We start from the raw sequence: 14375 nt of genomic DNA, 5'->3' as shown, positions 1-14375 counted from the left end.
GGTCCCCAGTACTCCCCCCCACACACACACAAACACACACATGCAGACACACATATACACTCACTCATACATACACTCACATGTGAAAGTATTTGCATCTTCTGCTGGAATCTCACACTGGCCAAATTCTACCTGGGATTGGAAGGCAAGTAAGCCTACTCCTGACTAGAACTTGATCAGTCTCTGGGAAAAACAGAAGAGAAAAGTATGAAAAGTGAACCTATAAGGGCCAACCTAAGTAGACATCCATCCCAGAAGAGTGATTTCTATGCTCAATAGCTAGCCATACAGCTCTGTAGTAGACGCTTGAGTTCAAAGCATAGCTCTTCTACTGGCTATATGATCTTAGGGAAATGCCTCACCCCTACATCTAGCTACCCCATTTATAAAAGTAGGCAGTATCAATAATTGCAATTTTATCAAAATTTAAAAGAGGGAACATATAAAATGTTTAAATGTGTTTCATAGAGTAGATATTTAAGAAGTATTTGCTATTTTTATTATTATATGACATCACCAGTAAAGCTCTCTGATTTGTTTTCAAGATACCACTTATTACATCTATTACCTATTAGAAGTACACCTAAAAAATAGGTAGATTTTTTAGTTTTTGTTCATCACCTATTAAATTCCTATTTCTAATATTATTAAATTCTCAATCTGCTAATATTTTATTGTACAAATTGAAACTTGTTTTTAGGAAAAGTTCAACAAGACCCATTTATAGCAGTCATTAAAAAAAAATAATTTATTCTTTCATTTGTTCAAACTATTTGTTGGTTTACACCAAACAACAGATACACTAATTGTTTATTAGTTCACTAATCCAATGTGAAAATTATTTCCAGGACCAAGAAAGCTTTTGATAACATCTTGATTACATACAACAACACATGAAGTTTGTTCTAGTTATGATTCCCCATGAATACCAATGCATTCATTAATTGACTCCATAAATGTATATTGAGTACCTACCATATGAGCAGTATAACATTAAATGCTGATCATTAACAGGCAAAATGATGAAATTTGCCTGAAACCTGAGAGAGAAATATTTACAAAACCAAAACTTAAAGATGAAGGTGTAACTATGTTAAAGTGCCCTGAAAGTCCATTTGTGCAAATGACAAATCTTAGTGCATCAGGTGAGAAATTCTTCAGAGGAGAAATAACATTATATATGTGTCTTGAAGAATTGGTTATTTTTATAATATTAAGTAACTCCTTTATTATGAAAATACAACAAACCAAAAACAGCTAACCATTTATACGAAGATCCTACTGGGGCTGTAGATGTAGCTCAATGGTAGAGCAAATGCCTAGCTTGAACATGGCCATGGGTTTGATACCCAATGCTGGTAAAAATAAATAAGTAAGTAAACTAAATTTAAAAAACCCACACTTGTTCATTTATTAAATTGAACCATATTTGACCACCACACTTTGTAGTTCAAAATGATTAAATTTAAGCATAATTCTAAATAATTAAATTAATGTGTATTAGAGTTGTATTAACCTAATATGTTTTTCCCTCATTAAAATATATTTGTTTCCTAAACTAAAAGTGAAATATGTATGTGTGGCAGTTTTCCTTTTTAAAATTAAGTGGGGTGGGGGAACACCTGCAACTTAAAAGCAAAGAATTCAAGATACTAGGAAATTATATGAATTAAATATAGGATTTACCAACTAAAAACAATTATCTGACTTACACTGACACTATTTTAATCATCGGATGCAAAATAATTTTTAAACTTCACTTTGACCTATGAGGGAGGTATTATTTATTCACATTTTAAAAATAAATAACCCCCCCCCAAAAAAAAAACCCTGCTTCTTGTTCAGGGTCACACAGAAAGACACAAAAAAGACCCAAAAATGTTGATTCAAAATTCTATAACTATTACACTGTTTCTGTCTCTGCAACATACAAACATAAATATAAACAAAATAAAAACAAATTTTGCTATATAAATGATACAAATACATTGGGGTAATTAAGGTCAGTATAATACTAAAAATGAGAAAATGTTTACAATGTAGACATTAAGTTTAAAAATCAAAACTCTGGAAACAATTCAAACAAAATTTTCATTGTTCATATTTATTTGTGGGCTTGCAAAATTATGTTTATAGCATTCTTTATAACAAAAAAAAGATTAAAAACAACCCAGATGTTTTCCAATGTGGTATACTTAATTGTTTTTGTTGTTGTTGTTGTTGTTTTTCCTTCAATTCCTTTAAGCCTGATTTGATAGTCCACACTAATATCTCCTATAATTTGGAACTTCTGTGGTATTTCTTTTCTTTATGTTAGCATTGAATGTTACTGGGTAGAGGTCTAAGGTCACTTTGGTTGTCACCACTTCTAGATAAAGGGGACTCCATCTCTGTAGAAGTCTGTAGAATTTTCCCCTGTATTGATAGTCATTAATTTAGCCAAAATAGTTCTGAGATATAAGTGATTTACACAATTACTTTCCTGAAATTCAATGATATCCATCTATATGTAGATTAATGTGTATCTTGTATTATGAAATATTTTGACTAGCAAAATTCATTAATTCTAAAATGCCCACAGATTTCCTGAGTGATCTGACTACTGAGTTTACCATTTCAAAATCAATCATGGAATTGTACAGATTTGTCTTTCAGTATAGCCACAGTGTTCTTCCTCTTTTCTTAAAATAATTAGAGCCTTATCAGGGAGCCTCACTCCCTGGGTCCCCTCATGTAACTACTTCTCTTTCAAGCTAAATGACACTTGCCCAGTCAGAAAACGATTAACCTCCAACCCTGAGTGTGGACGAATTTCACTGTTTATTCTTTTTCATAGTATCCTGTCCATGTCACAACTATTTAGTATATGATGTTATATGCTTAATTTATACCCCCATTAATTATAAAATTAAGGAAAATAGAAGAGTATTTTTAGATTATATTATACATAGTAAGGTCTATTATCCTTATGGAGAATCCTTAGCATCTTGCCATCTCACAAAATTTCTATTAAGGGGATGTTTATTGGATAAATAAATCCAATAATCTTCATTTTAAAAACCAGGAATTATATTTTAATGCCTTTATTGCCTTTTTCACTTGTTTTTATTTTGTTAGAAATCATAATTTTTTCACACTTACAAACGTATCTTCCTAAGTATTTTGACCAATTAAAAAATGTCAGTGTATCCACCACTGCACTATGAAACAAATGCACCATTAAAGACAAACCTTCTTCCTTTTGGTCTCTTCACCGCCTCACTAGATGCATCTTTCAGACTCATGTGCATTCTATTGGGCCCATTCCACTCTTATATACCTTGAATGCAAGCAATGATTACAGTAGCCTGGTGATCTACTTACCTAGGACTAAGCATTTGAACCTCTCCTAAACCTGCCAATCTTCTCACCTTAAGGAATAATTCAGAAATGCAGGTAAAACAGTTATATTAATGTTTCCGAAATTTATTTTATTCAAACAGGTCTGTGACCTCTAGTTTTCTTTGGTTTTGAATGTAAATTGCTTTATTTTCTATAGTTACTTTCTTAATGAGAAATGCTTGGGTGATTTTCATTTATACTGTTGGCTCATATGTATCATATTTCTGGATATAAGATCAAGGTAAACTCAACTGTCATGTCAAGAGAAACATGAAATTTTTATATCTGTCTTTAATATTAAAATAATCTTCTTTTTGAAAGGCTAGGAAAATTTTTGGTGGCAACATAAGGGTTTGGAGTGATGTTTTGATGACACAAATAAAATAAAAGGTTATATGATTTACATAAAATTAGTTTTGAAAAACCACATGTGTTTCAGAAGAATATATTTGATCATAGTTTTCTTGAGCAGTATTTCCAATCTACAAGCCACAAGGATGCTAAATTAATAATAACTTAATTTCCATTGTATTAGATGTTACTCAATTCATAGTATCTCATTATCTTTATGTTTAAAACAAAGCAATGAGTGATCACGTTGTATCTCCCCCAATTACCTTCTAACTTGGTTCTCAAGCACATGTCAAATTTCTGGGGCTTGTATCTGATTAGCATGGTTTCTCATGACTTACAATTGAAGAATAATGTTCAGGCTATGTGCAAAATCAGAATCCAGCCTTGAGGATGCTTTCAGAAATTTTCAGTTATAATTACAAATATTATAACAAAATACTAATATATGTTATACTTGATAAGCTACAATTTTATATAATATGGTTATATATGAATTAGTAGAGCACAATGCAAAGGCAGTTCTTATAATTTGAGATTACCGAATCTATATTCTGATCACACATTTACTAGCTGCATGCCATTAAAGAGCTTCTACAGATTCCTAGAAAATAGCAATAGTAATAATACTGAACTCGGGCTGGGGTTGTGGCTCAGTGGTAGAGTGCTCACCTAGCATGTATGAAACCCAGATTTGATCCTCAGCACCACATAAAAATAATACACAAAATAAAGATATTGTGCCCATGTACAACTAATTTAAAAAAAAATTACCAAATTCACTGCTTTATAGTGAAGATTACTTGAGATTAAAGAGGAGTCTTAGTCTTAGAGTAAGTCTAGTCTTAGAGGAAGTCCTTAATGTCTTAGATATAAAAGAGCAGGAAAATGGCAACCTCTTCACATAACTTGAATATGCTTTGTCACTCATCAATTATTCCCCATAATCATAACGACTTTTCAATTCATAGTATCCTATGATACTATTCATAGTATCTCAATTCACCTTTCAAAGCAGCGCACTACCCATCCTAAGTGTCTCATAACCTCACATCAGTGTGTTTCAATGCTTAATAAGATAAATAGAATCAACACAGAATTTACAGTGGTTTGACTCCCTGTTTAAAAATCATGTCCCATTTTAAAAAGTTTGTTTATACACATTAAGAAAGTTATCAAACTTTATTGGATGCATTGTTTCTTAATTGTAAGATGGAAATAAGCTTCATGCACTTTTGTGAGAATTTAATTGTTATCATACCTCATAGAAAATGATTATATTTTCCATTATGAAGCACATTCAGGTAATATAGACCGGGGTGATTCCGGTCTATATCCGGTCTTATGGGTATAAGCATCTGCAAGGATAATTATTTTGAGCTTCACATTATTTGCAAGACATTTAAAATATCACTGTATATAAATTGGGTTACAGTAAACAGAGCAACTACAAAAATCAAAGTTTGTACATATTGATTTAAATATTATCTTAGGGACATCAATGAACTGTCCTCAGGTTAAGAATGGTTAGCTATTTTGTCTTTCACAATTACAAATGTCACATCTTGCCAATTTGGGTTACAAAGGGGCTTAAAGAGAATTAGAAATTTGTGGTAAATATTTGGGAAAAACGTTACTGCACAGTCATGTCTTACCAGTGGTGATAGTATAAAGAAAAACACTCAAAGCTTTTTTCACATAGGCTAAAATGATACCATGTAAAAAGATGTTGGAAATAAATCAAAAATTTATAGATACAATTGTGGTACCAGAAGGGAGGATACATATCTAAAATGCTTCTTTAAAAAATCCTTTTAAAAATCAATCAATCAGATCTCATTAAAACTTTAAAAAAAAAAGGTCACCAAAAGTTTCATCACCATCCAATTTGCTACTTTATAGAAATTATCACTATTCTGAAGTTGATATGTATTATTTCAATATGAGTTTTGTGTTTTTATCACATGATTTCCTATGAGCAATATAATGTATTGTTAAATACAAAATCATTCTTTTTTACATTTTAACTTGTTATAAACTTGAGGTTTAAAAACTTTTTATAACACATACTGTATGAATAAATCCCAACTTATTTATACAGTGTCTTACTTTTCACAATCACAAATAGGATTCCAGTGAACATCCTGGCACACAAGTTGGTGTATCTCTTCAGTATATGCCAAAGAAACCAAACAAACAAACAACAACAATAACAACAAAAAAACCCTGGACAACAAACATCAAAAAAGCTCCTGGGTCTTGGGTATATCTGTCTTCAACTTTAGTGGACCCTCAAAAATCCCTGTTTACAATGGTTATATCTTTTTAAAGACTCATTCATAGCAAACTAATTCCCTGTGACTCCATATTCTCCCAATTAGTCAGTAAGAGAAAACTTTATTATCTGTTATTTTTATTTGCATGAAATGCTCTGTGGATACCATTTTGTGTATGCATGTGATAAAATATACATGATATAAAATTTACCTTTTCAATTAGTTTTAATGTGTACAGTTCAGTGGTGTTAAGTACATTTACAATGTTGTGCAACTGACTACACCATTCATAAGCATAATATCTTAATTTCACAAAAGTGAAATTCTATAACCATTAAAAAATAACTCTTCATTCCATACTGCTACCAGCTATCCTCAGCCACCAGTCTTATTTTTTATCTCCATGAATTCAACTAATCTAGATAATTCATAAAAGTGTAATTATATAATATTTATCCTTTTGTTTCTGGTCTGATTTCACTTAGCATAATGTTTTCAAATTTCATTAATGTGGTAGCATGTGTCAGAATTTTGTTACTTTCTAAGGCAGAGAAACTTCCTACTATATGTCTATACTGTATTTTATGTATCCATTCATCAGCCAAAGGAGATTTACATTTTGGGTTTTTTCCATAGTTGGCATTGTTGCTATGAACATTGATGTGTGAATATCAGTTTGAGTCTCCTTTTTTAATCTTTTGAATACATACATAAAAGTGGAATGGCTGGAGAATTTAAAATTCCAAGTTTATTTATTTATTTATTTTAGTAACTGCTATATGATTTTTCACAGTGGTTGCTTTATTGTACATCCTCACAAATAATGTACAAGGGTTTCTCCACAACCAATACTTGTTATTTAGTTTTAGTTTTTATTATATAATAGCCAACTTAATGGGTACAAAAGGCTATCTCACTAGTTTTAATTTATAGTTTTCTAAAAATGAGTGAAGTTGAACATCTTTTTATGTGCTTATCCATCATCTTTGTTTCCTCACTGGAAAAATGTCTCTTCCACTCTTTACTCATGTTATAATTGTTTTGTTGTTGTTATTGTATTAGTATACAAACCTGACTTTAATTTATTTTGATATATTTCTCTGATAGTTGCTAAGGCTAGAAATTATTCTAAGTACATTCTGGGCACTTTGAGGGTTCTTATCTATGAATTTTATTTTTATACACTGAGAAAATTTTGATTGAAATATTCACTACTCATTGTGTTTTTTAACATACTGTGAGTTTTAATATGCATTCTTCAATTCCTGACTTTTTTTCTTTATGATGTTTCTGTACCACAGAAATGTTGAATTTTAAAGTAACTAAGATTATCTATTGTGCATCAATAAAAGTGATTATCTATATATTTTGTACAGTTAATATTTTAGAAATCTTATACAAGGCATCCTTCCTTCCAACATCTAGTCTAAAAATACTGTTACCTTATTTTTCTAAAGATTCTTAGAGCTTCCAAGGCATCTAAATATTTAAAATCATTCTGCATTTTATAAGCTATATGTCCAATAAAATTTGTTACCATGTGGTCAACAAACTATGTTGGATCTGTTTCAAAGAATTATTTATTGCCAGGTAATTGTGTTTTATATACCAAATTTCCATATAAATGTGAGTATATTCCTGATTCATGTATTGAGTTGCATTGTTTTATTGTTAATCAATGTATAACTATAAAATGATAAAATGAACATAGTTTTGCATTAAGTCTTGGCACCTGGAAGGATAAATGATTAATCATTACCTTTTTTCAATACAATTTTAATATTTCATGACTATCTCTCCTCCATATACATTTTAGTACCTATATTTCAACTACATTAAAATTTTGTATTGAGTTTTTGTTATAATTACATTGAGCTTATAAATCATTTTGAGAGTAATGAATCATTTCCTACCATTGAAACATCCCAGCTTCAGACATATATCTATCTTTATTTATTAGCTTTGTTTGGTTTTGGGGGCCTACAATAGTCTCATTGAGATATGTAAAGAGGAGAATTATGTGGCACATGAGAAATGAATGACACCAATAAAGAATGCAGGAAAGTCAGTTAATTATATAGAAACAAAATTAGACTTTTATTATCCAAAAGTTTTTTGCAGTTTAATAAAAATTACTTGTATTCTATATTTTTGGTGTTATGAATTTTGTCTGAAAAACAATATTCTAGCACTGTCAACTTGAGTAATATCATTAACTTTTAAACATGGATCTTCAATCCATTAATTTTTTAAAATTTTCTTTATTAGGTAGTTAACTGTGGCAGTATATCTTTTTAAATTATTTAGTTTTTAGTAATATATTTTATTATTCCTCTTGAGTTGTATTATTGACTATATATAGGACAATACTGAAAAAATGGTATCAGGAAAAATTTGGAGCATGTCACACAATTAAATGGCTCCTAAGAATGCACAATTGCATATGATATTAAATGGGTTATAGCAATAGAAGCACAGAGAGGGCAGGGAGAAAGAACAGACACAGACATTTTAATTTGACAGGTTAAAGATGTTAAACCCTATTCCTAACAAATGGCCTTCCTAAAACCATTTAATTGTTGTTTTCTGGTCTGTTGCTCATCTCAATTTTCATTTATTGCTAAGATTTATATTAATATATTTTATCTTGCTTATGAGCAAATCTAGTGTTTTTTAAGTTTTTGAGATATTTCTGTATTCCTTTGTCAATGCTTATAGGATTTTTGCATTAAATCCAGAATGATGTTAGTCTATGATTTTTCTTTTACACTTTGTATCTTTGTTTCAAAGTTAAATTTTACTGAGTAAATGAGTTTCCAAATATGCTTTATTATCTATAGCTCACAAAAGTGAAGGCTTATAGGGCTAGGGCTGGGGCTGGGGCTCAGCGGTAGCCCACTTGCCTGACATGTGTGAGGCACTGGGTTTGATTTTCAGCACCACACATAAATAAATAAAGGTCTATCAACAACTTAAATAAACATTAAAAAAAGTTAAGGCTTATATATGCTTGATATATGTTCACCTATAAAAACAACTATGTTGGGTTATTCAAGGGGGAAAGTTTGGTAATGAAGAAATGTTCTTGTACATTTTAAAATTGCTTCTCAAAATAGTATTTTTTTTCACTTTCAAGAAAACAACATTTTTCTTCTAAGTTTTCAAACATAATAGCATAGGTTTCTTAGACTATTCATAATTTTTTGTCTTACTTTTGTTTAATTTCCCTTTTTATTTTCTTTGTTATTGTCAGTGAATCCTCTTTTTCTTGATTCATATCGAATTCAAGCTGTTTATTTCGTTAGACTTTTAAAGAATTGAATTTTGGATTAGATAATCTTATATATTTGATAATGTCTCACATTTTTTTACTTATATTCATTTCTATTTTACTTATTCTTTTTTAAAGGTTCACTAAAGATTTTTATTTTCTAGAGATGGCACTTTTTAAAAGGAAACTCAAATGAAGAGCTTTGAGAGAAGACTGTATCAACTGCCTTTTTATGCAACAGGAAGTAAGTTTGCACAGTTAGCAAATGCACAATAAAGCACTTTTTGCTCATGTCATTGCTAATGCGTAGAAAATCATTTGGGATTTTTTTAGCTCATGAGGTTAAATGTAGTGTGCATTTTCTCATTTGGAGTTTTGTGACATGTGAGATTAAATGTACTGAGTAGTTTATTAACCAAGTCTTCATCATATTTTACAAACAGTACATGAAATTTTTAAAAATCTTTTTTAGAATTTTTATAAAATATAACTGTATTTTTCCATAATCATAGTTTTTATTAGTATAGATTTTCTATATACCTATAAATTAAAAAAAATTGTCATATGAATTGAAAAGTTATATTTTTCCAAGGTCACTGAGGAAGTTTTATTAAATATAAATAAGTATATTTTATTAAGGTTTCAAATCATTGTGCACCAGTAATGTTTTAAAATCCTTAAAGGAAAAAAAATGTGGAAAAATAAAAAGTGACTTGTGAAAAAACAAATGTATTCCAAAGTTTCAATATATTTTTATATTCTTTTAGATTCACAATACATGTTGGTGCCAGGGACAGTGGCACATGCCTGTAATCCCAGAAATTTGTAGGCTGAGTCAGGAGAGTCACAAGTTCAAGTCCAGCCTGGGCAGTTTAGTAACACACTCCTCACATGGAGAAGGCCCAAGCCACACACAGTAAGACTGCTCCACATATAAATTTCATTGCCTTTTGTTTTGTTTTGTTTTGTTTTCTCAGAACATACACTAAATGTTGGGCATTTTGAGACATAAATACCACCTGTGTTACTCTTTCAGTCTCTTGCAGACTGATTCCCCAAGAGCAAAAGAGGACAGTTTTGAGCATGCACAGATTGCTCTTCCCAAATTTGCTTCCTCTTTCTTCACTCTTCCCCAGACCTCAATGGCAGAGTGAGTAGAAGAAAAAGTGGATGGCATGGAATGTTAAAGTTGCTTCTTTCCTCTAATGAAAGAAAGAAAGAAAGAAAGAAAGAAAGAAAGAAAGAAAGAAAGAAAGAAAGAAAGAAAGAAAGAAAGAAAGAAAGAAGCTCATTAGAGATTGAAAAGCTTAGTTCCTAAAAATTGCTGAAATTATAAAGTCAGGACAGCATTATAAGAAAACATAAATGAAACATTCAGTTGTAAAGTCACTGTTGATCAATATGATGAAATCTATCTTTGCCGTGTCTCACCATTTTTATTAATTATTCTGAGACAAGTTCCAAATAAATACTTTTTTAAAAAAATTGTGATAATAGTGGTGTGTCTAAGGAGAGGCTCCAGATTGTAATCTATATATGTCAAGTATAGAGCTAGCCATAATCAGAAAACATAATTTTTTTTTCTTAAAGTCTAAACATGTCTTTCCAGAGATCCTCTAAAATTTTACTCCCTTAAGGAACCTCTTATCTGTGAAAGATTTTAAGATACAAAAGAGACTGGCATATAAGCCCCAATCCCATCAAATATTTGTTGTATGATAATTTGGTGAGGTGTATTATCTCCTGGAGATTTAGTAAAAAAAAAAAAAAACACCTTAATAGAGTCACTGAGAGTATACCATGTTCTAAGGCATGCAGCATTTAATCCAAATTATACTAACATAAAAGCATCTGCTTTGTTTCTCTGCAGTTATTAACCTTTCAGTAAACATAGGACATAGGAGCACACATACTTCTCACTGCTGTTCATCTGAGTTCACGTTCTGCAGTATAACATTTGGTTTACTTCATAATGTAATAAATCCCAGACAGAGAAGATGAAAAGATGTGGCCCTGTGGCTTTATAACCTCCTGCACTGGACCACGAATGAATGTCTTTACTACTGAATGGTTCCGCACGACTTCGAATCTAGATATCAACTGCATTCAATTATTTTCTATAATACAAATAAATAAACCAACTGTAGTGGCACCCCCTCCTCCACACACACACACACACACACACACACACACACACACATACACACATAAAAAAAATCTTCCCTGAGCTTCTCCAGAAATCTTCATCATAATTGATTTTCAGACTATAAGCAAAAGATTCCCTATAAAAAAGTTCAATGAAGTTAAACTTCATATTTTCCTGTCGCTGTATTTTACTTGGCCATTGGCCAGGAAGAAATCAGCACTCCACGTGCTGAATGCCCCTTTACTTGTTTTTCACAAACATGTATCCAGTATAGTAGTTTGTAGAAGTGTGTATGCAAATGCAAAAATGTGATAAAAAAGACAAATCCTTTAACAAGGCCTCTAGCCTTGAGCTGGAGCTTCACAGAGATGTCTACATTTCTAAGATAAGAGAAGTTAAAAATTGGGCTCCATGGAAACCTCTGAGAGGGGGAGGAAAAAAAATGGATAAGTTCTTCCCTTCTAAGGCACTGTCCTTGAAGGGTTAACTTGCCCAGAAAAGTGAAAGAAAAAGCTGCTTTTATGTGAAATTCTGCAGACTGTGAACTTCTGAGCCCCTCCCCTTACAGGCTGGGCTAAAATTCTGAAACTACCTAAACTCGGGGTTCTGGAGATTAATTGATTACAGCAAAAGCTGTGCCTGCTGAATCTGACTGCAGCCAAATAAAACATTTCCTGCTATCTTTGGTGCCTTGCCTCATCTGTCCCTACAACAAAACTTTACATAAAACCAGAAGTTAGGAAATAAGAACAGAAGCATAATGTAAAAGCATAATGCATTTGTTCTAAAAACTTGCTTTCAAGTCCCCAGGGCACAGATTTCAAAGAATCAAAATCAGTTTTTTTTTGTTGTTGTTGTTGTTGTTGTTGTTGTTGTTTTTTATCAATAGTAAACTGAGGGTGATCTTCTAGTTAAAACATATCTGAACATGTCAAAACGATGTCAGTTATAAAACTACAATGAACTGTTTTGAAGTGTCTCCTGTGATGTCTGAGAATTTTACCTGTGTTCCTGTACCTTTACCATCTAATTTGCCTCAGTGATCTTTTTTCTACCACTTACATAGTTGAATGAAAGAATCAGTAAAAACAATGTAGCTTGCCCCATATTATGTCCTTTCATTCATTTTCTCCATTTAAATTTCATCAAAGTGTGCTCCTAAACCCAGTGATTTTGTTCAATTAACTTCCCATTTAATTGTTCAACAAATCCTATATTTCAATTTTACAATACCCATATATTTAGGTTGACTGCAAGAATTCACAATTTTCTCTTGCAACTTATCTCCAGTTCTGTAGTAGTGAAGAACAAGAATTGGGCCTCAGGCATGATCAGGGTTTGAGTTACAGCTGTTCTCCCCATCTCTGGAGTGCTCAGTTTCCTTCATTCTTAAATTGGGGAACACAATTTCCATAATGATTCCTGTACAATGAGATAAATAAGATAATAAATTTTAAAAACTCCTTATTACTGGGTGTGACACATTGTTAGTGCTTAATAAATGTAAAATTCATTTTAAAGTGAATTTGTGTGTGTGTGCATGTGTCTGTAGAACTTATAGTGAACTATGTCTAATGAATAAGTAAAAATAGTTTATAGAATGTAAATAATATTAATATTAGAAGATAAAATATGTCATGACAATTAGTTTGGGAAGTTGGAATTTGATTTCTAGGGTTGGATCTCATATCTACTCTGATCTGCTAGATGATGTCACTCAAATTAGTCAATATAGACTCTGTGTATCCTTTGCATGATCTGTATAAAGGAGTAATTATGGTAACAAATTTATAGGTATACTATGAGAATCTAACTTAGAAAATTACTTGCCACAAATTTGACATTTAATAATTAGTTTCAAATGAGTCATTTCATGAAAAATTCAATGTGAATATTTATAATCATTATAAACTGAGGACAACATTCATTTATATTTTCAAATTTAGAATTATACATAAAATTCAGCAAATACCCTTATAAACTTGAACATTATAATAACATATTTCAAGGGTTTTCAGCATTACCTCAGGGTTCAGAAGTTTATAAGTGATAAATGTATCAACATTTAAAAGCTGTCATCAATAATACCTATAACATCTACAGTTCATGCTTTAATGTTCTTTTTTCCAAAGAAAGTGCTGTATAAAGGTTATGGAGAAATAGTCTAAGATTCATTGTATACATCCACATAACATGTTATCTCTTTTAAGATGTGATAGCTATCTAAGCCCATAAAGCCCTTCATTTAATATTCATTTTATGTATATAAAAAGGCAGAAATGTATTTTCATGATATATCACTTGTGTTTAGCATTTTAAATTTAGGGTTAAAAAATGGACAGGGGAAACAAGGTAATTGCTAACTTATTAACCACTCCAAATACATACACAAATGTAAAAATGTACTCTCTCATTCTGCAATTATGATAAAATGAAGATACAAATGAAGAATGAAGTATAAACAAAAATGTAGAAATTAAGTGTGAGCCATAAATTCAAGCCACAAGTAGTTCTCTAAATTTTAGTAGCCATATTTAAAGCAAAATAAGCAGGTGAAATTAATTTTCTTCATTATTTCACACAATAGATGCTATATACTATTTTCCAATATTTAACAATGCTTAATAAACATTTTATAATACTTATCTAATTAAAATACAACTAAGTAATTTATAGAAATTAATATTAAAACTCTTCTGAGGTATTTTTATTACTTGTTTTATACAAAGTCTTAAAAACCATGTATAGTTTACATGTGGAACACATTTCAATTAAAGATAGCTACATTTCTTCTTTGCCTACTATTCACTTTGTGGATCAGAAATTCTATTGGTAATTTCAGGTTGTTCTCAAAACTCTTATAAATTCTATTGTTGAAAATAGAATACTACTGTTAAACCTATAAGAACACACATATTCCTGAGCAATGCCAGACCTAATATTTATAGAG

The sequence above is a fragment of the Urocitellus parryii genome, chromosome 8, assembly GCF_045843805.1.
Source record: "Urocitellus parryii isolate mUroPar1 chromosome 8, mUroPar1.hap1, whole genome shotgun sequence".
Classification (NCBI taxonomy): domain Eukaryota; kingdom Metazoa; phylum Chordata; class Mammalia; order Rodentia; family Sciuridae; genus Urocitellus; species Urocitellus parryii.
Note: the sequence above shows the minus strand (reverse complement) of the source record.